General features: G+C 47.5%; 1 protein-coding gene and 2 long non-coding RNA genes across 14 annotated transcripts in view; 1 reads left to right on the forward strand and 2 right to left on the reverse strand.

Moving 5' to 3' along the window:
• Window positions 1-25,603, reverse strand: part of DLG2 (discs large MAGUK scaffold protein 2) — a 1,511,004-nt gene that overhangs the window by 1,175,301 nt on the left and 310,100 nt on the right. The window lies entirely within an intron of this gene.
• LOC142069051 (uncharacterized) overlaps window positions 1-25,603 on the reverse strand; it is a 79,940-nt gene that overhangs the window by 26,649 nt on the left and 27,688 nt on the right. The window lies entirely within an intron of this gene.
• The window catches only part of LOC142069043 (uncharacterized), a 33,599-nt gene continuing 8,535 nt past the window's right edge, over window positions 540-25,603 (forward strand). The window contains exon 1 of the long non-coding RNA XR_012664916.1: window positions 540-1,078. This is a non-coding gene — a long non-coding RNA (uncharacterized LOC142069043). The remainder of the gene's footprint in view (window positions 1,079-25,603) is intronic.

Consider the following 25,603-nt stretch of genomic DNA (forward strand, 5'->3'; position numbering starts at 1 on the left):
ACCCGCCCTCTACTCCGGGTCCCAGCCCAGGGACCCTAGGGATAGCGGTAAACCACTTGAACTAGCAGTCCCTTCCCCGGGCTACTTCCTTCTTCTACCCTTCCTCTGCACAAACCAGGTGTCCCTTTACCTAGGGTCTTGGTCTTCTTAGCCCACCGCAGCACTTCTCCAAACTCTCCTCAGCTTCCCTCCAAACTGTTCTCTGCTCCAACACCAATCCACTCTGTTTCAACTCCTCCAAACTGCTCTCTACTCCAACATCAATCCACCCTGCTTCAACTCCTCCCGCTTGTCTGATTGAAGCAGGGGGGTTTTATCAGGTGATTGGCTTCAGGTGCTTTAATTAATTTATAGCAAACTTTCTTCCCTCTCCAGGGACAAAGGCTCCCTTCTGACACTCTCCACACTCTGACACTCTGGCCTGAGCTTTCCTTGCTTTTTGCCCCTACTTTAGTTCCCCCTCCGCGACCAGGCCAGATGCTTTTTCTTCATTTTGTTTTTTTTATTTTGCTGCCGTTCGAGTGCTGGTCGGCTGCCAGCTTGCCTGCCAGCCCCCCCACGCCTGCCCTCGGACGCTGCTATTGCTTCAGCTGCAACCCCCGGGGGGGTGGGGGGTAGGACTGCCGACCCGCTCCCTGGAGGAGGGGAGAGGAAGCCCCCAGACCCAACCGTTTTGCTGTTCGTTTGTGGACCCGCAATTAATCGTCTTCTTATCTGCTTGGCATTTTTGGAATGCTCCACAAAGACTGGGAGAGAAGACAGCCGACAAAGACATCGGCCAGGGAAGCTACAAATCATCATGGAGGGGGCCGTAAGACTGAGTAACTTTTGAACTGTACTCTCGTGTGGGGGGAGTTTGACTGCGTCTTGACTGCGTTTGTAGGGGCACAGGGGGTGCGGCACGGAGCTGCCCCCCGATCCATCGGTGCCCCCCCAACACTACTACAACCGTCACGGCCCCCCCGCCGTCCGTCCCTGCTGGCAACTTGCCATCTGCCTCTAGGCTCAACTGCTTGCCCTGAATTCCATCATCCGGACCAGACACAACAGCCGACCAAACGAGACTCTTTGGAAAAACGTGCGTGGATCCACATCCCCCCCCCCCCCCGGACTGCCCACCCCAGTTTGCCCCTATTACCTGACCCCAACTCCTGTTTCCTTTCCCCTGTCCAGTCCGACCCATTTGCCCCCCCACTGCCTGCAGCCCAACAGGGAGAAGTGGTTAATCTGCTTCCCCCCCGCCCCCCCCCCCCCGTGGTGTCTCCTCGTCTCTCCCTGCTCACGATGGCGGGGAATGAGAGGGGTGAGGCCCCTCTAACAACCTCAGTTTCCCCTCCCCCACCTACCCCCCTGCCCAACCCCCAAGCCTCCCCCTCCACCACTGCTGCCAAAACACCTGCCACCGCCCCCGCTGGGGCATCGGCAGCCGGAGGCACTGGGGCGACTATTGCCGCTGCTACGCCCACCGCCCCCCCCAGATTCTAGGAAAGCCCCCCCGGTCAGCCAGAAAGGCCAGGGTGTGGAGAAGGGGAAGGGCCCTGCCACAACCACCAAGCCGTCCATGGCAGGGGCTGCCCCCACCACTGTGGCCTCATCATCGACCATGGCGTTCCTCCCCGCTGTTCCCTCCACCAGCTCTGCGAGCGTCCCTCCCCCAGCCTCCAGGACGTATGCCCGGGCGGTGGCAGCCCCCCCCTCCCTCCTCGTCATCTCACCCACCCACCGCCTCCGCTACCATCAATAGCGGCCGGGGCCCCTTTCCCACGATGACCAGGAAGCATGGCGTCCGTTGCCTCCTGGTGCCCGCCTCGCCCCACGTGGAGACATACGTGCAGGCGTTGGCGAGGGTGGTAGGACCCACAGCTATTGTGGCGGCCTCCAAAATGTACGGTAAGGTTGTCTTTTTCTTAGCATCGGAGGCTGCCACCCAGGAGGCAGTGGAGAAGGGCCTGGCAGTGCGGGGGGGAGGGTCTTTGTCCCCCTGGAGCCGCTAGAAGACCTGGGCATCTGCCTAGTCTTGACCTCCGTCCCTCCTTTTCTATCCAATGCCGCCCTGTTACCCGCTCTCTCCACCCTGGGGAAACCCGTTTCTGTCATCAGCCCTCTCTCGTTGGGCTGCAAGGACCCCACCCTCCGTCACGTCCTTTCATTCCGCCGGCAAGTGCAGCTTCTACTGCTGCCGCCGGCGTGTGACGGAGAGGCGCTCGAGGGGTCCTTCCTAGTCCCCTACCAGGGAGCCTGCTATCAGGTCTACTATTCCACAGGAGAGGCCCGGTGCTACCTCTGCCGATCAGCGGGGCATGTCCGAAGAGACTGCCCCTTGGCCCGGCGGGGAGGGGCACCTGAGACCCCCGAGACCTGGCAGGACATTGGCTCCGTCTTTGCTGACGCCCCTGGCCGCCCGGTACCTGAAACCACCTCTCCTCCTGCTCGATCCACTGCTGCTCCTGCCCAGGCCCAAAGAGACACCTCCCCTACAACGCCCAGATGAGCAAGGGAGCCCCGCCCTTGCTGTTAACAATCCAGCAGAGCCTATGGAGGAGGATGCAGCAAAGATATTACCGGGCATAGGAGAGGGCCCGCCTCAAGGAGAACCTCCCCCCCCCCGCCCATGCTGCCTCACTGTTCCCACCCCAAGCCCCTGAACCATCGCCTCTGCCCCCCCGGCACGACCCCTGCTAACCAGCCCCCAGACGATGCTATGGAGGGCTGGACCCTAGTCCAGGGAAAGCGAGGCAAGCGGAAGGCTCGAGCTCCGCTGCACCCATCCGATGCGGAGGCCCCCCGGAAGACCAGGAAGGGAGGCACTGATACTGAGCCTTCCGCTATGCCCACGAGTGAGATCCATCCGCCGGTGTCGGGAGGGGAAGACAAAATAGCACTGGAAGGTAGAATCTCCCCTCCACGGGAGACCCTCCCCTCCGAGACCCCTGAGGAAGCCCCTTCTGCCCGAGTATCACCCAAACCCCCCGCGAACCCTGAAGCGACCGTTGTAGCGGGCACCAAAGGGGAGATCCCCGGGGTGGCAGAAGACGACCTCTCCTCCATGTATGAGGAGATCGAGGCCCTAGGTTTGACCCCAGTCACCCAGGGAGAGAATGACCTACTGCCGGCTGGCCTCGATCTGGGCAACCTTACCCCAGTCCCCCTTTCCCCATGCTCCCTCCCCCTAACCGCCTTCCCGGGCGAGCACCCTGCAGAAGGTGGTCCACCACCTGATGCTATGGCTGCCAAATCCACCACAGAGCCTGCGCCTAGCATCACTGGGAGCCCGCTCCCTTACCCCTCAACCCTCGAATCTGCTCAGGAGGCACCACCTCTCAGCTGCTTGCCTCCCGAAGCCCAGAGCCTTGCCTCTGCCCCCGCCCCCACCCCCACCCCCATCCCTGCCCAATCCACCTCCTCCTGCAATGCTATTGCAGCCCCTGGGGTTATTTCTTTCCCATTTTTTGCGGATCCCCCCCAAGGAGCAGCCTTTGCATTTTCCTGCCGTGACCCATTAGAAGCTGCAATTTTCCCTCCGCCATCCTCTTCTACCCCAAGGCTTGAGACGGACCTAATAACTTTAGCCTGTCAGACGCCCTGTCGGTGGTCTGCACCCTGCCTGCCCGCCTCAGCGGACCACGAGGCTGCACCAAGAGCCCCACCAGGGAATAACCCGGAAATCGTAACCCCACCCCCCCATGAGCTGCGAAAAGCGTTGCGAGAGTTTTTAGAAGACATCCGTGGCTCCCGCAGCAGGGTACAGCTAGCTCTCCAGCTATGGGGGGACTTTGATCAAATCCTCCAGGCTACAAGGGCCCTTATAAAGGAGGGTAAAGGGAAAGAAAGGAACGGTGCCGCAGCCTACGGGCAGGCCCGCAGCTTCCATGCCGATTTACTCACTTACGGGATGGGTCACGGATTGTTGTGCGACCTGTCGGGGGCTGCGAACACCCCCGCCAACAAGGAACCCCCACCCCCCCAGCCCTCCGCATGACGCCCCTCATTATTGCAACTTTGAACACCAGGGGCTGTAGGATGGCTCTCCGCAGGTCCCAGGTGCTCTCTTACCTTCGGGAAGGGGGGTACTCTGTGGTTTTCCTGCAGGAGACCCATACGGATCCGACCGCCGAGGACAGCTGGCGGCTGGAGTGGAGGGATGGGGTCTACTTCAGCCACTTCACAATTCGACAAGCTGGAGTGGCGACCCTGTTCTCCCCCAACGTACGGCCCGAGGTGCTAGGGGTCACTGAGGCCGTGCCGGGCCACCTGCTGCATCTCCGAGTCCATACGGAGGGGCTCGTGGTCAACCTTGTTAACATCTATGCCCCGACAATTGAGCCCGAAGCGGCCGCAATTCTATCAGCGGGTGTCCGACTTCCTCGGTACCCTAGATTCTCACGAGTGCTTAGTCCTGGGAGGGGACTTTAACACCACCCTCGAGGAACAGGACCGCTCAGGGACCGAGCTGAGCCCGGCCGCTGCGAACATTCTCCCAGAAATAGTCGAACATCACTCCCTAGTAGACGTCTGGCATGACCACCACCCAGATGACACTTCCACGTTCACCTTTGTCCGGGTGGAGGCCCATCGGTCACACCACTCTCGGTTGGACCGTATTTATTTATCCCATTTCCATCTTTCACAGGCCCACTCCTCCAACATTCGGCCGGCCCCATTTTCCGACCATCATCTAGCCACGATAACAGCCTCCCTCCGTGCAGAGAGGCTGGCCTATTGGCATTTTAACAACAGCCTGTTGGAGGATGAGGGCTTTGTGACGTCCTTCCGGGAGTTTTGGCTGGCCTGGCGAGAACAGCAGCATGCCTTTCCCTCGGCGCGGCGATGGTGGGATGTAGGGAAGGTGCGCACCAAGCTCTTCTGCCGTAACTACACCCGGGGCACCAGCCGACGGAGAAATGCAGCGATAGAGCAGTTGGAATGGGAGGTCTTAGAGATGGAGAGGCGTCTGGCCGCCAGCCCCGAGGACCCGTTCCTCTGCGAGCGTGCCGGGAGAAGCGGGAGGTGCTCCGGGCCCTCGAGGACCATCGGGCCCGAGGTGCCTTTGTTCGATCCCGCATCCGCCTCCTTCGGGAGATGGATCGTGGCTCCCGTTTCTTCTACGCCCTGGAGAAAATGAGGGGGGCCAAGAAACAAGGCACCTGCCTTCTAGCAGAAGACGGCGCCCCCTTCACGGATCCGGTGGAGATGTGTGGGAGGGCCCGTGACTTCTACACAAGCCTTTTCTCCCCGGATCTGACCAATCCTGGCGCTTGCAGGGTGCTCTGGGAGGAACTCCCCACGGTCAGCATGGGCGACCGAGGCCGACTAGAGCTGCCTCTCACCCTGGCCGAGTTCTCGGAAGCCCTCTGTCGCATGCCCACCAATAAATCTCTGGGCATGGACGGGCTGACCGTGGAGTTCTACCGTGCGTTCTGGGAAATCCTAGGCCCAGACCTAGCCACTGTCTGGGCTGAGTCTTTGCAGGGCGGGGTCCTCCCTCTTTCGTGCAGGCGAGCAGTGCTCGCCTTGTTGCCAAAGAAGGGGGACCTCCGCGATTTACAAAACTGGTGTCCTGTCTCGTTCCTTAGCACGGACTACAAAATTGTAGCGAAAGCAATCTCGCTGCGGCTAGGGTCCGTGATGGTGGACGTGATCCATCCAGACCAGACCTATACTGTCCCAGGTCGCAGCATTTTTGACAACCTATTTCTAGTCCGAGATCTTTTGGAACTCGGGCATAGAGACGGTCTGTCGTTTGCCCTCCTGTCTCTTGATCAGGAGAAGGCGTTCGATAGAGTGGACCATGCGTACCTCCTGGGCACTCTGCAGGCGTTTGGATTCGGACCTCAGTTTGTGAGTTTTCTCCAGCTGCTGTACGCTTCCGCGGAGTGTCTGGTTAGGCTCAACTGGACCCTGACCAAACCGGTCAGCTTCGGGCGAGGAGTACGGCAGGGGTGCCCCCTCTCGGGCCAGCTGTACACTCTGGCGATCGAGCCCTTCCTCTGTCGAGCGAGAGACCCCAGCCCCAGCCGTTGCCGCTGTGGACACCATCACTGTCACCTAGGAGGGGTCCTATCACATGTGGTGTATGTCCCCCACCCCCAAACCGCCCACCCCGCAGCCGTGCCCATCTTGTCGGGCACTCTCAGGAGAGGAATAATCGGTGACACTGGGGGTGGCACTAGGTAACTCGAGGGGATGGAAGACCATGAGTGTCGAGGAAGCCCCCCCGCTCTAGGCCACCAGGTAACTCAGGAGGATGGAAGACCACGTGTGTCGAGGAAGCCACCCACTCTGGGCCCAGGCTAGCCTGAACACTTCTCCATCCTGAAGGCTGCTGTGTTATACCTTGTGTTTGCTTTTGTTTTGTTGCATAGTTTTGCTTTATCCTTTTTGGTGATTCTTTGTAAGTGTAACACAAATAAAATTCTTTTCTGCTTTAAAAAAAAACAACACTCTCCCTGTTGCCCTCTGGCCATGCTGTATCACAATTGGGTAGAATGATTCTAGCCCTTACTGCAGGAGTTTTCACACCCACATCTGCCCGTTCTCGGCCCAGCAATTAATTCTGCCCTCAAACCCCCAAATCAACCCAGTCCCCTGTGGATGCCTCTGCCTTCTCTGCATAACATTTATCAGTGAGACTCATTGGGTTGGTCTCTCCTCATTGAATGGGTGTAACCCTGTTTAGCACTGGTGAGTGTTCGGTGTGCATAATGAAGCAAGACTATGTCTATGAGAAGACTCCAGCAAACTACAGTGGATCTGTTTTTGAAGCCGTGTCAATCTCTGCCGGACATGTTTTTAAGCATCTGTCAACGGAACTCTTAAAAGCAATCTTGTTCATTTTATGGAACCCAAACAAAATGAAAACTCTTTCAGAAAGCTGCAAGACTACAGTTCCAAATAAATAAGTCATGCTGACTGAATGAACATTCAAAGACTGTAGAAAATATCCTGATTTATTGTGAGGTTCTGGGCACAGGCTAGGCATTCACATGAAACTCTTCTCCTTTGAAATCAAACTTAGAGCTGTTCTGAGGAGAACTCTTTCTTATGAATAAATAATGGCAATAGAAGAGCATAAAACAGAGGTAGGCATTTATATGGACTCCATCACTATAGTATCTGAGCACCTCCGAAGTACTTAAGTCTGAATCTCAATTTATCCACAGGAAATAAATGGCAATCAGGAAAAATCACTATGGTAATTAAAAGATGAGAGAGAAAGAGGAACCAATGAAGGTCTGAAAGAGTGGTCTTTAAGAGAACACTGAACCCATTTTGTTCAGCACAGAATTCTGACAGTTGATATGGTGAGAAACATTTCTTGCCATACATACTTTGGGAACTGGACTTAGATGCTTTCATAATGAGCCTCCTGTTGACAGCTAGAATAATGTCAGACAGTTACACTGCCACTCTGGGAATCCAGTGTTAGCTCATAAGACAGTTTTCATGAAATTCAGGAAAAATGTTTACCTCCTGTTGGTTCATACTGATTTTTAAAAGACCTGCCTGTTAATTTAATTACATGGCCCAACAGTGCAGACAATATTTTCTAAAATTAATGGGATATTTTCCAGAGTGCTAAAATGAAACAGTATGTAAAGTAGAGGAACAGAATATACTTCACTTACATACAAACAGCTGACTTCTTTTTCTTCTCCAGTTTTACTTGCTTTTCAATCTCTCACTCAATTTCCCTTTTTTCTCTTCACTATCTGTTTTACTTCCCTTTTTATTCTCTCTATCCCCAAGTTTCTTCATTTCTTTCATTAGAAATATTTTTTACCTCAAGCCAGAACAATTTCATTCCTTCCTGATTTGTGTTCTCTCCCCTCCACTGATGCCTTTGCTTTTTCCCTTTATCCTTTGCTGTTCTTTCCTTTTATCTTTCCACATCCTCTCCCTTCCAGAATGACTGAGTTAAATGCCTCTCTCTGAGCAAGTTTTCAAAACTAGGTGCTCTGGTCTAAAAGTATCCTCTGGGGCACCTAATTCTTCTGTCAATTACGCTAGTGTAACATCATTGACTTGAAAAGAGTTACTCCTGTTTCATGTGGCATGAGAGCACAGTTTGGCCCCTGTTCCAGTGCTGGTTAAACAATTTAAATACACTCATAATTTTACTATAATAGTTAAGCAAACTCAGAACTGTGACAAGCAGCAGAGAAGAATTGTTTCTATTACTATTGTAGCTCTGAGGATGGGTAATTTTGCCCAAGGCACCACCATCTTCTTTGGTCATCAAAGGAGGCCCAAAAGAATAAAAAATACTGTCTGGCAAGGGCCAGCCTTAGATGTACAGTCCTTGTGTATGTGCCAAGACTCTCGGGTTCATTTGAGATAACGACACTTTCCAGTTGTAATAAAGTTTCTAAGAGGAGTCAACATAAGTAATATATGAGGTAGCTCTTAAGTGTAATTTATTAGCTGCCTAGTCCCTTGTTGAAGATGGCTAATTATCCCCTGCTTCAGGTTGCATCAGAGCACTTTTACTACAGCCAAGCTACAGGTAATGCTCCTGAAAAAGGAATAAAAATATTCCCCTTAGGTGAGACTGTCATAAATATAAACGGAAGGGTAAACACCTTTAAAATCCCTCCTGGCCAGAGGAAAAACCCTTTCACCTGCAAAGGGTTAAGAAGCTAGGATAACCTCGCTGGCACCTGACCAAAATGACCAATGAGGAGACAAGATACTTTCAAAGCTGGGGAGGGGGTCGAACAAAGGTTCTCTCTGTCTGTGTGATGCTTTTGCCGGGAACAGAAAAGGAATGGAGTCTTAGAATTTAGTAAGTAATCTAGCTAGATATGCGTTAGATTCTGTTTTGTTTAAATGGCTGATAAAATAAGTTGTGCTGAATGGAATGTATATTCGTTTTTGTGTCTTTTTGTAACTTAAGGTTTTGCCTAGAGGGATTCTCTATGTTTAGAATCTGATTACCCTGTAAGGTGTTTACCATCCTGATTTTACAGAGGTGATTCTTTTACTTTTTCTTTAATTAAAATTCTTCTAAGCAGAAAAAACCTATCATGCAAATCCTCATATTCTTAAATGCTGTCAAGCATTTTTAGTTCTTGACTGTTAACCATTTTCTTAAAACGTAGTTCATAATTTTGAAAGGTCCTCAAGGTCACTGGCAACAGTTAAAATATTCTACAGTTCATCAGTGGAGCTCTTAGCCAGAATCCCCAAAAAAACCATCATGCCAATTCAAGGACTTCAGAAAAGCAGACTTTGACTCCCTCAGGGAACTGATGGGCAAGATCCCCTGGGTGAATAACATGAGGGGGAAAGGAGTCCAGGAGAGCTGGCTGTATTTTAAAGAATCCTTATTGAGGTTACAGGGACAAACCATCCCGATGTGTAGAAAGAATAGTAAATATGGCAGGCGACAAGCTTGGCTTAACAGTGAAATCCTTGCTGATCTTAAATACAAAAAAGAAGCTTACAAGAAGTGGAAGATTGGACAAATGACCAGGGAGGAGTATAAAAATATTGCTCAGGCATGCAGGAGTGATATCAGGAAGGCCAAATCACACCTGGAATTGCAGCTAGCAAGAGATGTTAAGAGTAACAAGAAGGGTTTCTTCAGGTATGTTAGCAACAAGAAGAAAGTCAAGGAAAGCGTGGGCCCCTTACTGAATGAGGGAGGCAACCTAGTGACAGAGGATGTGGAATAAGCTAATGTACTCAGTGCTTTTTTTGCCTCTGTCTTCACGAACAAGGTCAGCTCCCAGACGACTGCACTGGGCAGCACAGCATGGGGAGGAAGTGACCAGCCCTCTGTGGAGAAAGAAGTGGTTCGGGACTATTTAGAAAAGCTGGATGTGCACAAGTCCATGGGGCCGGATGCGTTGCATCCGAGAGTGCTAAAGGAGTTGGCGGATGTGATTGCAGAGCCATTGGCCATTTTCTTTGAAAACTCATGGTGATCGGGGGAAGTCCCAGACGACTGGAAAAAGGCTAATGTAGTGCCCATCTTTAAAAAAGGGAAGAAGAAGGATCCTGGGAACTACAGGCCAGTCAGCCTCATCTCAGTCCCTGGAAAAATCATGGAGCAGGTCCTCAAGGAATCAATTCTGAAGCACTTAGAGGAGAGGAAAATGATCAGGAACAGTCATCATGGATTCACCAAGGGCAAGTCATGCCTGACTAATCTAATTGCCTTCTATGATGAGATAACTGGTTCTGTGGATGAAGGGAAAGCAGTGGACGTGTTGTTCCTTGACTTTAGCAAAGCTTTTGACACTGTCTCCCACAGTATTCTTGCCAGCAAGTTAAAGAAGTATGGGCTGGATGAATGGACGATAAGGTGGATAGAAAGCTGGTTAGATTGTCGGGCTCAACGGGTAGTGCTCAGTGGCTCCATGTGTAGCTGGCAGCCGGTATCAAGCGGAGTGCCCAAGGGTCGGTCCTCGGGCCGGTTTTGTTCAATATCTTCATTAACGATCTGGAGGATGGCGTGGATTGCACCCTCAGCAAGTTTGCAGATGACACTAAACTGGGAGGAGAGGTAGATACGCTGGATGGTAGGGATAGGATACAGAGGGACCTAGACAAATTGGAGGATTGGGCCAAAAGAAATCTGATGAGGTTCAACAAGGACAAGTGCAGAGTCCTGCACTTAGGACGGAAGAATCCCATGCACCGCTACAGACTAGGGACCACATGGCTTGGCAGCAGTTCTGCAGAAAAGGACGTAGGGGTTACAGTGGACGAGAAGCTGGATATGAGTCAACATGTTGCCAAGAAGGCCAATGGCATTTTGGGATTTATAGGTAGGGGCATTGCCAGCAGATCGAGGGACGTGATCATTCCCCTCTATTCAACATTGGTGAGGCCTCATTTGGAGTACTGTGTCCAGTTTTGGGCCACACTATAAGAAGGATGTGGGAAAATTGGAGAGAGTCCAGCGGAGGGCAACAAAAATGATTAGGGGACTGGAACACATGAGTTATGAGGAGAGGCTGAGGGAACTGGGGATGTTTAGTCTACGGAAGAGAAGAATGAGGGGGGATTTGATAGCTGCTTTCAACTACCTGAAAGGGGGTTCCAAAGAGGATGGCTCTAGACTGTTCTCAGTGGTAGCAGATGACAGAACAAGGAGTAATGGTCTCAAGTTGCAGTGGGGGAGATTTAGGTTGGATATTAGGAAAAACTTTTTCACTAGGAGGGTGGTGAAACACTGGAATGCGTTACCTAGGGAGGTGGTGGAATCTCCTTCCTTAGAAGTTTTTAAGGTCAGGCTTGACAAAGCCCTGGCTGGGATGATTTAATTGGGGATCGGTCCTGCTTTGAGCAGGGGGTTGGACTAGATGACCTCCTGAGGTCCCTTCCAACCCTGATATTCTATAATTCTAAGTGGTTATCCTATCTTGAAGCAAGAGAGACCGGCACATGACAGCTAATTCACTGTGTGGCTGTAAATAAGGGGTTATTCAGGAACGCCACCAGCCTGCATCAATGGGTGAGAGACTTGATAGGGCTGGTAATGAAAAGGGGACAATCTCAGTGGCAAGGAAGAGACACACTTGCCAAGGGTAATAGCTAGCTCCCCCCCCACCCCCGAGTCTCTAGCACCCACTGGCCAGCTGGGAGAGAAGGGTGCTGATGGCCAGCATTCCCCAGTTCCAAGGATTTAACTTGGCATGGGGGCCATGTGGAGCCTCTTTAGGTTCCATTCCAGCCATAAGCAGTGCGTGCATTTTTCATTTGGGGAGGCTACAGGAGTGCCAGAAGCTCCCTAGAAGTAGAGGGGCCACTGGTGTCCAGAACATGGCCCCACCCCTACTCTGCCCCTCTTCCCCGAGGCCCTACCCATGCTCCGTCCCATCCCTGTGGCCCCGTCCATGGTCCTCCCAAAGGCCCCTCTACTCCTCTCCACCCCTCGCCTCGTATGTCACTCGCCCCTAAGGCAGGAAATGGCCTCCCTCTCACCGCTGCAGAGCCTGAACTAATCCTGCAGACAGGTCTCAGCATGGCAATCATGGCCAGAGATGAGGTTAGTATGGTCAGAAATACTCGCAAGCCAGGTCTGGCAGGGAGCCACAGACCCAGCCCATGCAGACAAGGCTAGAAAGTGTATAGAGAAGTCACCAAGAGATTTCTGGACACAGGGTGTTCAGGGACATTCATTACAATCAGCCAGAAATTTTCAGGGATTCTGGTGTACAGTTGTCAGGTGGAGGTGCTGACATATGACTACGTGGTGTGAAGAAATGCACTGGACAGTAATTGTGATATCAGGCAGCGTGGTTGTGGGGGGTGAGGAGGAAGCGAGCAAGCTAGTAGTTGAGGCCCCTGGGGCCAGTTTCCAGTGCAGTTAAGAGAATAAAATGAACAGTTCCCAGAGGTAAAAGACTTGGGATTGTGGTGGTGGGGCGTGGGCTCATGGGATGGGGTGAAACCTTGTGGTCCTTGTGGGCTGAGGTCCCTACCCTTCTGCATGTTCTGTCCCCCTTGCAGGGGGAAGGGTGCTAGGATTCAGAGAGAGCTAGGTCCTGCGGGGTAAGCTGAGGAGAGTCTACACCGTGCTGCAAGTTATATGGTAAGGAGCCCTGAAACCCTGGACTAGTTACAGGTTGTATGGCAAGGAGCCTTGTAACCATGGGACTAGTTATAGGTTATATGGCAAGAAGCCCTGTAACCCCCACATTGGAACCAAATAAATATAAGAGACTATGGGTGATGGGCGAGGAGCACCTCTCCCTGTGTTAAAGTTTAATAAAAGTTACAGCCTGCTGCTTATGTATATGTCTGTTCTCATTTTACCTCTGTGTCCACGTCAAAGAACCAAAAGGTCAACACATAGTAGTGTTGTAAGTACATGTACCCATTTGCTGACTGGGTGTTAGCTCTGATCTCTTCCTGTCCCAGCTCTAACAGTCCCTTCACTTCTAGCTCTCTATGCTTCTCACCACCTTTGCTTTCCTTTGTCTTTCTCATTCCCTCATTTAATTCACCACATTTTACATTTCCCCCCAACCCACTGTGGCTCCCTCAATACACTTGAAAAACCATCACAAAACAACACACAGACAAACAACACTGAACTAACAGGAGTTCATTACCAATCACACTGCTCATATATTGCATCCTTTTCTCCCACCGTTGGTATGTCTTTTCATAACATTTATTTATTTATTTATTTTTAAAAGAGAGGCTATCATAAAAAAATGTGTTTTGTCTTCAATAGTCCTCAGTGGTATGGACTTGAAACTGTATTTTCTTTTTTGCCAAAGAGAATAGCAGCTAGAAATAAATATAAAAATATGGTAATTCTGTAGTAACATGAAAGGCCTACTGGGAAACCCAGTAACATGTATATAGATTTAGAAACACTGAAACAAGATGAGAAGATGATACTTAGGTAACCAAATCCCTGCTAGTTAAGGTATTTATTCAATTAACCTATGTTTTGTTCTATATGTGGAATTCAAATTTATTTTAAAAGTTAGAATTTTTTTAAATGTATTTGTGATTAATAATCTGCCTGAACTGGACAGCTTGTTAACCTCATAAATCAATGACTGGGACTTTTTTTGTAGTAGGAATATGAATATCTGATAAATTAATTATTATGCCCATGCCTCATTAGCATCTTAAAAACACAGTGGGCCTTTCTTTTCTTTCTTTTGCAGCAAGGCAGAATTAGTAGTACTTTAAAGCTCCTATGGAAGAACTAGCTTAGCACATTAGAGGCATAATTATTGCCTTTTTATTTCTAAATCCTAAGAATGGAAATTGTATTTTGATGGTTACAAGGAAACATAAATAGCACTATTCTCTCCAACTCAGATAATTTAATCAAACCCACATCTCAGCTTTCTCATCTGCTAGAATCCACCTGGAATGTCTCTAGCTCTACCTCTTTCCTGTTCCTAATCAGAATTTAAAACAAATGCTTATTTATTCAGAATCCACGTAAAACTGGGGGAAAGATGTGTGGTTTCTATACCATCCAAAATATTTCCCCCCCAAAACACTGAAGGCCAAATTTATCCTAAGTTAGCTTCATTGACAACTATAGTATATATAGAGATTGTTTGCTTTAGAGGCAGAGGTGAAAGTATGCAGGTCGGGTCCACTATGGCATATCGGCAAAAGCCGGTACACAGCCGACCATACCAGCAGGGGGCAGCTTCCCCAGGTGGGCAATTTAAAAGGGCCCTGGGATCCCAGCAACAGCCGGAACCCTGGGCCCTTTAAATTGCTGCCAGAGCCCCACTGCCGTAGCCCTGGGGAAGCAGCAGCGGCTGGGAGCCCCGGGGCTCCGGCAGCGATTTAAAGGGCCCGGGGCTCCTGGCTCCCACTACTGCAGCTGGAGCCCTGGGCCCTTTAAATCGCTGCTGGAGCCCTGGGGTAGCAGTGGCGGCCAGGACCTCAGGGCTCTGGCAGCGATTTAAAGGGCCTAGAGCCCCCGGCAGCCACTAGAGCCTGCTGCCAGAGCGGCCCTTTAAATCACCGCCAGAGCCCCAGAGCTCCCAGCCACTGCCGCAGCTACCACGGGGCTCCAGCAGCAATTTAGAAGGGCCCAGGGATTTAAAGGCCTCACCCCTTCCACCCGAGTCGCCCCCCCACTCAGGACCCCGCCCTTGTGTACCGGTAAGACCCTTAAATTAATTTCACCCCTGTTTAGAGGTGAGAATTCCTGGCACTACAACTGGCTCACTGTATGACTATAAACAAGTCATCTGCTGTGCCTTAGTTTCCCCAACTGTAAAGTAGGGCTAAAAATACTCACCTTTATAAAGAGCCTTCTGAGGCTCTAGTGAAAGGCACTATATAAATGCAAAGGATCATTTTATTATGGAGCTACACCAGGGCTTAATTGGGTCTCAGAAGTTGAGTGTAAAACAATCAGGAGTCAGCCCCCTATGCCAGTATCAGAATTACACTGCCCTATTCATAAAAAAGGCTCAGTAAAAATAACAGGTTTTGAGTAAAAGCTTTGTGCCACAGCAGGACATCATTTTTAAATAGAACTCCACATTGACTTCAAATCCCATCATCTGAAGGCCCCCACAACTCTTTCCCCTTCATTGTCCCACATACCCAGGCCAGACCCAAAAATCTGTTGTTTTTCCATCTCCTTCTACATATACCACTAAATCTCTATTTAGGGCTTGACTACAGCAATATCCTCTTCTCTGGCCTCCCAGATTATCACAATATCCCTTTCTAATAATGCAAAATGCAGCTGACAGATTGACAGGGCCAGAAGAGTACCCAGAAGTTACCTACTACAGGACAGGCCCAACAAAAAAAAATAAGAGAATGCCACTAGCCATCACCTTCAGCCCCCAACTAAAACCTCTCCAACGCATCATCAAGGATCTACAACCTATCCTGAAGGACGACCCATCACTCTCACAGATCTTGGGAGGCAGGCCAGTCCTTGCTTACAGACAGCCCCCCAACCTGAAGCAAATACTCACCAGCAACCACACACCACACAACAGAACCACTAACCCAGAAACCTATCCTTGCAACAAAGCCCGTTGCCAACTTTGTCCACATATCTATTCAGGGGACACCATCATAGGGCCTAACCACATCAGCCACACTATCAGAGGCTCGTTCACTTGCACATCTACCAATGTGATATATGCCATCATGTGCCAGCAATGCCCCTCTGCCATGTACATTGGTCAAACTGGACAGTCTCTACGTAAAAGAATAAATGGACACAAATCAGACGTCAAGAATTATAACGTTCAAAAACCAGTCGGAGAACACTTCAATCTCTTTGGTCACTCGATTACAGACCTAAAAGTGGCAATTCTTCAACAAAAAAACTTCAAAAACAGACTCCAACGAGAGACTGCTGAATTGGAATTAATTTGCAAACTGGTTACAATTAACTTAGGCTTGAATAAAGACTGGGAGTGGATGGGTCATTACACAAAGTAAAACTATTTCCCCATGTTTATACCCCCCCCCCCCACACACACACACCCACCACTGTTCCTCAGACGTTCTTGTCAACTGCTGGAAATGGCCCACTTTGATTATCACTACAAAATTCCCCCACCCCCCGCTCTTCTGCTGGTAATAGCTCACCTTACCTGATCACTCGTGTTACAGTGTGTATAGTAACACCCATTGTTTCATGTTCTCTGTGTATATAAATCTCCCCACTGTATTTTCCACAGTATGCATCCAATGAAGTGAGCTGTAGCTCACGAAAGCTTATGCTCAAATAAATGTGTTAGTCTCTAAGGTGCCACAAGTACTCCTTTTCTTTTTACAGCTGCTAATGACACCTTTCTTATAAGAACATAAGAATGGCCGTACTGGGTCAGACCAATGGTCCATTTAGCTGAGTATCCTGTCTTTTGACAGTGGTCAGTGCCAGGTGCTTCAGAGGGAATGAAAAACAAAACAAAACAGGGCAATTATTTCTGAACCCAGTTATACTTCTGGCCTTCACAACATCCCCGGCCAACAAGTTCCACAGGTTGACTGTGTGTTGTATGACAAAGTATTTCCTTCTCTTCGTTTTAAAACCTGCTGCTTATTAATTTCATTGGGTGATTGCTGGTTCCTGTGTTATGTGAAGCGGTAAATAACACTGCTCCAGGCACTTTCTCCACATCACTCATGATTTTTAGACCTCGATCATATCCCCCCTTTGTTGTCTCTTTTCTAAACTGAACAGTCCCAGTTTTTTTTTAATATTGAAGCTGTTCCATACCCCTAATCATTTTTGTTGCCCTTCTCTCCATCTTTTCCAATTCTAATATATAAATATTTTTCAGATGAGATCACCAGAACTGCATGCAGTACTCAAGGTATGGGAGTACCCTGAAGTAATACAGTGGCATTATGACATTTTCGGCCTTATCTATCTATCTGCCTAATGGTTTCTAACAGAGTTACCTTTTTTTTACTGCAGCTGCACATCAAGCAGATGTTTTCAGAGAACTATCCACCATGACTCCAAGAGCTCTTTCCTGAGTGGAAACAGCTAATTTAGACTCTGTTATTTTGTATGTATAGTTGGGTTTATGTTTTCCAGTGTGTATGACTTTGCATTTATCAACATTGAATTTCATCGGCCATTTTGTTGCCCAGTCACCCTGTTTTGTGAGATCCCTTTGAAACTCTTCACAGTCAGTTTTGGATTTAACTATCTTGAGTAGTTTTGTATCATCCGCAAACTTCACAATCTCCCTGTTTACCCCCCTTTCCAGATCATTTATTAATACGTTGAACAGTATTGGTCCCAGTATAGCTCCCTAGGGTACCCCACTATTTACCTCCCTCCCCTGTAAAAATTGACTATTTATTCCTACCCTTTGTTTCCTGTCTTTAAACCAGTTACTGATCCATTACAGGACCTTCCCTCTGATCCCATGACTGCCTACTTTGCTTACAGTCATGGTGAGGGGCCTTGTCAAAGGCTTTCTGAAAGTAAAAGTACCCTAGATCCCGTGGCTCACTCTTGTCCACATGTTTGCTGATTTAAGTGATTGGCTACATACCATAGTGAGTAGTTCTGCAGTTGCATATTTGAGTTTCTTCAGAGCTCTCAAGTGAATACCGTCTGGTATTGGTGACTTATTACTGTTTAATTCATCAATTTGTTCCAGTTTGTCTATTGTTCTGATCACATCACACACACCTCTTGAGACCTTCTACTGACTCCCCCTCTGCTCTCACACTACATTCAAGCCTCTGTCACTGCCTTCAAAGCCCTACATAGTTCTATTCCTGCTTATCTGTCCATCTCATTTCACCTCTTAGCTTTGCATTTGATGCCAGTTTTGAACAGTCATTTGTCAGCATCTTCCTTCCATACTGCATTGTAGCATGCAACACTCTTCCTGAGCTCATCCACAGTCTATAACCTTGCCTTGTTTCAGTCCTCTCTGAAAGATCACTTCTGCGCTGCAGCCTATGGGAAATCTAGCTAATACTGTCATATATATTTAAATATTTATTTTGCCAAGATGCAGTCAAATAGCACCATGACCATTATACTTGCATATTGTCCTAACCTCTGCCATGTGTGCCCTTACGTTGTTATCTCTTCAGTAAGTGTAGGCCAGCTGCCCTCACTGTATGGAAAGTACCCAATACACCGGGAGCTACACAAAATTAATCAAATTAGCTTGAGCATCTGGCCCTTAAATATATCCTCCTTTGAACAAAGTGTAATTTTAACATCTTTTCATTGATTTCAACAAAATTACAGAATTCAGAGATGGGAAATGTATATTGACTGATCTATCCCATCCACCTGGTAGTGCCAGATTGTGGAGTACACTATGGGGAACAAGGACTTGTCTGATCTCATGTTAAATATAACAAGTGGTGCATTCTCCCTGTGTGTTCTTCTAGAGTGGGGAATACTTTCCCCTCAGGCTTCCTTTACTCATAGTTGTTTTGGGCATGCTTACAAGGCTTTTTGTAAATAGTAAAACTATGATCTATTCATTCATAAATGATATGCTAAAACTGGTACAGAACCGAAGTAAGTTCCCTGAAGAACCAGTCGTATGTTAACTTTCTGAATCTGGCCCATGTTGTGTTTTTTTCCCTCATTAGTAAGGCTACGTTCATGTCACGGAATCTGTGACTTCCAGAGACCTCCATGACATTTTCTGCTTCAGCCCCTGGGGCCGTGGGACTGGAGCTGACAGCCAGCAGGGCCCCGGCAGGGTTCCAGCGACCACAACAGCCTCCTCAGGGAGCCCTGCTGCAGGGTTCCAGGGACGGGCGACAGCCTCACAAGGCTGGGGGAGAACAAATCCCACAGCTCCCAGTCACCACGGTGGCAGAAGAAACCATGGAGCTGCAGCAGCAAAAGTCACGGACAAGTCACGGCTTCTGTGAATTTTTGTTTATTGCCCAAGACCTGCCCATGACTTTCACTAAAAATAACCATGACAAAATCTTAGCCTTACTAATTTATAGTCTCCCACAAGGTGCAAACTCTTGCAAACTGATTACATGTTCAACTAACATGAGAAAGGAATTCTGCTTATTGCTGCATTTTCCAGAGGCAGTGACGTGAGTGTCTAATAATTTTTTCAGTGAAATAGTAAGAATGCACACCCCAGATTTTTGGTTAGGGGTGCTGGCAGTACAGTAGTATCTTGTGCTTCTGAAAAACAAATAATACACAATTGGTTCAATACCAATAAGTTGGTAAAGAAATTTAATACCACTAAACTAAATAAGGGAAGCAGATGATGACACAGCTAGACCCCACCTTTGAGATGGAATTGGGGAGGGGCTCAGCAGATGTGACTGACCTTCACCAGTGATTCCTCAGCCATTAATTTAAATGTTAGTGTGCTTCTGGACTCAGTACACAAAGCCCTAGAGCACAGAAAGCCATATTTGAATCTACAACTTAATGAGGATTTAACCAAGTAAAGACAGTGGCTGGTTTATATGAACATGCAATAGCTAAATAGTCTAATTTACCCCATTTGGAACTGCCATATTATTGTGGAACATAGCAGACTTATCCTACCTTACATACAGAATACAGACACCTTCAGAAATAATTTTACCACTGTGACTAACCCCAAGTTACCAAATTTATTTTCCTTTTTAAAATAAGCAACATTAATCTGCATGTGGTTGTTTTTGAAGTAACTCTTCTGCAGCTGTATTACATTCATATTTTAGAGTGATTCAGGAAGCTAGGCTTTATCCCTAGGTTTTTTTTTAAGAATATCTTGATTTATTATGACACTGCTCTAAAAATGCCAGTTGTTGAAAAATACACAAAAATAGGAGGTGAAAGGTTTGATCTGCTGTGCTCATGGCAAGTTCCACAGGTTGACTGTGAGTTTTGTGATGAAGTACTTACTTGTGTTCATTTGAAACCTACGGCCTATTCATTTAATTGGGTGACCTGTGGTTCTTGTGTTAGTGAAGGGGTAAATAATAGTACATATACAGCATCTTTAGTAGATAGGGGTTGACAAAGAAATAATGAAACAGGCACAAAGGAGAACACAATAAAGACATGGATCTTTGAAGAATCGCTGGCAGGCTTTGCTGTTGGAAGAGCTGAATAATGAAGTAAAATGTTTTGCCGATTTTTGCAAATATAGTAAAAAGCCAGACAGATTTTGCTTTTCTTATAAACCATCTCACTCTGTTCCTCCAACTGACACGTTGAAAGAGAGAGATGGACTGAAGGTGTAACATTCCCCCTAATATAATGCATGGTTGTCATGAACCTGAAAGGATTTCCCATCCCTGGGTCTGATCCTCCCATTGTATGATAGGAGCAATTCCCCTAGACTTCAATGGAAATTACTCATCACTTGCATTTCACCCCTACAGCCAGACTTTTCAAGTGCTCCCACAATTAGGAACAGATTCTCAAAAGTGTATATTATCCGGCAGCTTCGACTGTGACATGTATGGCCAGATAGAATTCCACACCCAGTGTGCTGAGCTCCTTTGAACATCTAGCCCCTAATGCAGGGGTAGGCAACCTATGGCATGCATGCCAAAGGCGGCATGCGAGGTGATCTTCAGTGGCACTCACGCTGCCCAGGTCCTGGCCACTAGTCCCAGGGGCTCCGCTGCCAGCCAGGATTCCATCCGCCACCCCTGCTCAGCCCGCTGCCAGCCCTGGATCACAGCCACCGGTCCCAGGGGCTCCCCTGCTTGCCTGGGGTACTTGCTGCCGGTCCACTGCCAGCCGGGGTTCCATCTGCAGGCCCCCTTAGCCTGCTGCCAGGCCCAGGTCCCAGCCACCAGTCCAGGAGACTCCGCTGCTGGCCTGGGGCACCAGCTGCCAGCCCCCTGCCAGCCGGGGTTCTGGCCATTGGCCCCGCTCAACCTGCTACTGGCCCCGGGTCCCGGCCACCGGTCCGGGAGCCTCTGCTGCCGGCCTGGGGTCCCGGCTGCTGGCCCAGGGCTCTGCTCCTGGCCTCGGCCCGGGGCTCTGCAGCTGACCCCAGCTGTGGCCCTCTGGTCCCAGCCTTGGGCAGTGAGGGGTGCAGAAAGGGTCAAGAGGGGGCCTGGAGAAGATGGATTCTTATTATGGGCACACAAAACTTTAATTTAGAGTGAATAAATGAGGACTCAGCACATCACTTCTGAAAGGTTGCCAACCCCTGCCCTAATGTATATTTTCCCATTTGCAAATAAGGGTAAATTCACCAGTGCAGAGGACTGGCATTAAGCCTATGCACCAGTTCAGTCCTATTAAAGCCCTATTAGGTTTTGTGCAGGCCCACTGCATAGGTATGAATTTCATCCTACCTGGGCCTTATCATGCATAACAGGTCTGGTCCTGCATCTTTGAAGTCAATAGGCATTTTCTATTTCAGTGGGTGCTAGATGGAGCCCAGTGTTTCTAAACCAAGATTTATAAAATCTTAAAGCTAGACAGACTGTTTTGAGTAACAATCCATGAAAGAAAGAATGCAGCATTTTGTTTTGTAAGTAAAAGAGAACAGCTAATAAAAGTTATTTTCCTTCAACTGAAGATTTTTCCTGAGATATAAAAGTCTGTCTCATCACTGTAGCAAGATGCTATTTTGATAGAATTAATTTTAAATAAGCTCCCAGCCTTTCATAGTTCAGTGCATTAATTACTTCCACTCAACACAAACACAAGATGACGCTTTTTATACACAGGGATGCCATAGCTGTGGAAATGCATATAGCACAGTTTTAAGACATACTGTATAATCTGGGCTCTTCATGTTACGTACACACAGTTACAAAAACACACTCAGAGGCTGTATGTTGAAATGCTAGAGAAGGATATAAACCTGGAGGAGAGAGATATATAGAATTGAGTTTCTTTTGTTCCTTCAGCATTAGACTGAAGAGAGAAAAAACAAAAATATAGCTGCTAAGCCAAGAATGTCACTTACCAGTAGCAATGGGCTACTGCTGCCTGAATTATTTGAGCTCTGTTCAGTTCATCTACACTAAGAATTACAAAAATGCCAACACAATTATATTTAACGCTTTTAAAAAATAAAAAAGATTAGTTCAGCATGAAACACATTTTTAAAAAATTAATGGGAAAATTTCTATTTTTCAAACGCTTGCCTTGTTCATTAGATCAGATAATTATCCAGGGCCTCTTTAGGATTTAACTCAGTGCAATTCCATAGAACAATCCCTTTTCTATCGATTTCCAATCTGAGCAAGCAAGAAGCTAGATGCTATGGAAAAGGGACAGAATCCTCTCTGAAATACATGGCTGTAAATCTGGGGCAACTCCACTGACTTTTATAGAATTACACCATACTTACACTAGTGCAACTGAGAGCAGAATTTGGACTTATATGCACTCATGCTTTTCTTCAACTTTATTTCATTCTTAGCCTCAGGGAGCAGAGCAGCTGAGAAGAAGGACTACATCCCAAACAGAAGGTTTTCAGATTTCAAGGCTAACATTTAAGAAATGTAGTGTTCTGTAGGTTAACCATATGGGAAATGTAACTAGCAAATCCTCACCAATCACAGAATCATAGAACTGGAAGGGACCTCGAGAGCAGCACTAAGTATAATCTAGACCATTCCTGACAGGTGTTTGTCCAACCTGCTCTTAAAAATCCCCCAATGATGGAGATTCCACAATCTCCCTAGGCAATTTATTCCAGTGCTTTACTACCCTGACAGTTAGGAAGTTTTTCCTAATGTCCAACCTAAACCGCCCTTGCTGCAATTTAAGCCCACTGCTTCTTGTCCTATCCTCAGAAGTTAAGAAGAACAGTTTTTCTCCCTCTTCCTTGTAACAACCTTTTATGTACTTGAAAGGGGTTATCATGTCCCCTCTCAGTCTTCTCTTCTCCAGACTAAACAAACCCAATTTTTTCAATCTTCCCTCATAGCTCATGTTTTCTAGACCTTTATTCATTTTTGTTGCTCTTCTCTGGACTTTCTCCAATTTGTCCACACCTTTCCTGAAATGTGGTGCCCAGAACTGGACACAATACTCCAGTTGAGGCCTAATCAGTTCCGAGTAGAGCGGAATAATTACTTCTCGTGCCTTGGTTACAATAAATACTCCTACTAATACATCCCAGAACGATGTTAGCTTTTTTTGCAACAGTGTTACTCTGTTGACTCATATCACCCTCTTATTTATTGTTTGTTTTTAATCAAATGTATTTAAGTAGCATTTATTTTTAAAAATGTAAAATTGTACTGACATCTCTGAAGACCATCACAGGCTCCTTGGAGAGTAAGAACATAAGAACAGCCATAGTGGGTCAGACCAAAGGTCCATCTAGCCCATATAGGTAACATCAATATTTTCTGTTAAAACACAAATAAATCAATTCCTATGCTAGTATATTTAAGGTGCCTCGGTGTGATCATGTAAAAAGGTTCTTTTATAGATTCATTAGTTTAAGGCCTGAAGAGACCTAGTGATCTTCTAATCTGACCTCCTGCATAAAACACAGGCCATAGAATTTCACTCAGTTTCCCATAGCTCAATAACTTGTGTTAAGCTAAAGCCTAGCTTCCAGAAAGGCATCCCGTCTTGATCTGAAATCTGAAATGTCAAGAGATGGAGAATCCAGCATTTCCTTTGGTAGTTTGTTCTAGTGGTTAATCATCCTCACTATTAAAAAAAAATGCCATATTTCAAAATTGAATGTCTGGCTTTAACGGTCAGCTGTTGGTTTTTGCGGTGCCTTTCTCCATTAGTTTAGAGAACCCATTAGTATCTGATATTTTCTCCCCATGAAGGTACTTAGGCCTGGTAATCAAATCACCTCTCAGTCTACTATTTTGCTCCTCAAAAATGCCTGGAACTGCTTTACAGCTCTTAAAAGATGAAATGTTAGGACAGAGAGTTAGGTAATGGCTAGCCATTAAGAGAATGTCTACACAGCTCATGGCAGTGCGTCTCCCAGCCTGGGTTGACAGACTTGGGGTAGTAGGGCTCATGCTACAGCTCTAAAAACAGCTGGGTAGACAGCACTTTGAAGTTGTGCCCCAGGCTGCAGCTTGGTTCTGAAGTCTACGGAGCGTCTGAGCTCTAGCCAGAGCTGCAGCTTCAAAGGGCTATGCATACAGCTATTTCTAGCGTGCTAGTGTAACCCTCCCAAGCCTGAGTCTGTTGATCCAGGCTGGGGGACTCACGGCTACGGCCTGTTTACATGTACCCAAGGTGACTGCTCGGCGGTGGGATGGGGAGAGGGAGTAAGGATACTCTTCCGCTCCACTCCTGTGTAAGGGCTGGCCAAACTGCAGCCTTGCGCTGAGGGGAGCACAGACCCTTCTACTGAGATGCTCCTCAACCTGGGCAGAAAAAGGGGCTCAGAACAGGTGCAATAATGGCTTCATCTCCTTCCCTATCCCCAGTAAATCTGGCCAGCCAGGCAGTGGGGTGTACTCTGCACCCCTTTAAAAGGGTGTGGAAGATTACACCTTCTGTGTGCCCCTTGCAGCACTACAACTCCACACCACCACTTTGAGTTAATTCCTATTAGCACAATCTAGCCCTAAATAAACAAGTACTTTGGCACGTCACGCGAAGATGTACCTGGGCTAGTATGAAACATCTTTCCTCACTCAGTTATTACATTTATATAAACACACACCCACTGACTTCTCAAATTAATTTTCAAGATGAGCCACCTATGCTTTTCACAAATCCTATGCTTTTCATCAATGTCAGGACTTACTCCGGCAGGTAGGAAAAATCCTATAGAATAGAGCAAACCGGAGCTCTACTGCTCATTTCTCACCTGCAAACTGCCCAGGTAAGCATATGAACATCTGACTACTAGGAAGCCCACCAGAGATGCACACGTTCAACACAATGCTAGTCTCAGATCTGTAGCTCACGGAAACAGCTTTGCATACACGAGTCTATCTGATAGTTGCTTTTACCCGGTATATTTTGACAATTACCTTTCTAGCATGTGGGAGTTGGGGGAGTCATTACCAGATGCTGGTAAGGTAACTTCACAAATATACTACGTAATATCAAAAACACCTCCTTACATACAGTTCTATTAACCAACACCTAAGTCATGGAGACATTCAAGCAAGGTTGAGAAGAGTGCAGCTGCTACAACTGGACAAAAAATTTCCAATAGCACAGTTTTCCATCAGAAATGTTGATTTGACATCAAAACATTTAGTGGGAACATCATTTCATCAATGTTTTTGACAAAAAAATATTGAAGTGCTTCGTTTCAACAGTGCCTTATTTCGACTTTATCATTACAACTTTTAGGTCAATCTATAACCTAATTGAATATAGTGGAATAGAATAGTCGTATATATTACTATATTGTGAACATCAAAATGAAGTTCTAAGGTAATTTCAATATTTCCAAAATCAAATATTTTGGTAAATTTTGTGTAATAGGAAATTACAAAATTTCAGCTTTTTATTCTGTTGTGTGATGAAAGGCAATTTCAAAATGTTGGAATTCCCTGCAGAATGGAAATTCTGATTTGTGACCAGCCTGAACTGGAATGGGGTGTCCGCTCCCCTCAAGAGAGCAAAGTCAACACAGTACAGCTGATGGAATGAGTGGGCCAACTGCTTAGGGTGCACCCACCTCATTCCCATTCCTAACCAAAGGCCTTGGGAACTAGTAGCAGCCTGTTTCATCTAGCTCTGTGAGCAACAGTAGCTGCTTTTAGG

This window comes from Caretta caretta, chromosome 1 (assembly GCF_965140235.1).
Source record: "Caretta caretta isolate rCarCar2 chromosome 1, rCarCar1.hap1, whole genome shotgun sequence".
NCBI classification, from domain to species: domain Eukaryota; kingdom Metazoa; phylum Chordata; order Testudines; family Cheloniidae; genus Caretta; species Caretta caretta.